This window comes from Panicum virgatum, chromosome 3N (assembly GCF_016808335.1).
Source record: "Panicum virgatum strain AP13 chromosome 3N, P.virgatum_v5, whole genome shotgun sequence".
NCBI lineage: Eukaryota > Viridiplantae > Streptophyta > Magnoliopsida > Poales > Poaceae > Panicum > Panicum virgatum.
The window spans coordinates 55,439,915-55,440,679 of NC_053147.1; positions in this window are offsets into that span (position 1 = coordinate 55,439,915).

Sequence of the window (765 nt, forward strand, 5' to 3'; positions counted from 1 at the left end):
CGAAGTACTCACTGCTGCAAAGGAATTTTCCATGTCAGGAGAACCTCCTCTATCAAAGAAATCACACTACTCAGTGGTAACCCCACCGGTTGAGGTTGGTGTGAAAACTATTCAGTTGCAAGAAGGCGACTTCTCCAAGACCGCCATGATAGGCACAGAGCTCGACAACAAATAGGAACTCGTGCTCGTCAACTTCCTTAGGGCCAACCGAGACGTGTTCGCCTGGAAACTAGTGGACATGACTGGGGTGCCCAAGGAGTTGATTGAGCATGCCCTATAAGTCGACTCAAAAGTTGTACCTAAAAAACAAAGGCTGCGACGCTTCTCGCCCGAAAACGCGAGGCAATAAAAGAGGAACTAGCAAAACTACTCACTGCCGGCTTCATCAAAGAAGTCTACCATCTAGAGTGGCTAGCTAACCCTGTACTTGTTTTGAAAAAGAATAAAAATGAATGGAGGATGTGTGTTGATTATACCGATCTCAACAAACATTGCCCAAAGGATCCTTTCGGGCTACCTCACATTGATCAAGTAATCGACTCCACCGTCGGCTGTGTTCTGCTCTCCTTCCTTGATTGCTACTCGGGCTACCATCAGATCACCCTCAAGAAAGAAGACCAGATCAAAACGGCGTTCATCACCCCATTCGGGGCATACACCTACAAGACCATGTCCTTCCGACTGAAGAATGCAAGAGCAATGTATCAAAGGGCCATCCAACTATGCTTTGCGGACCAGCTCCATCGCAATGTTGAAGCCTACGTG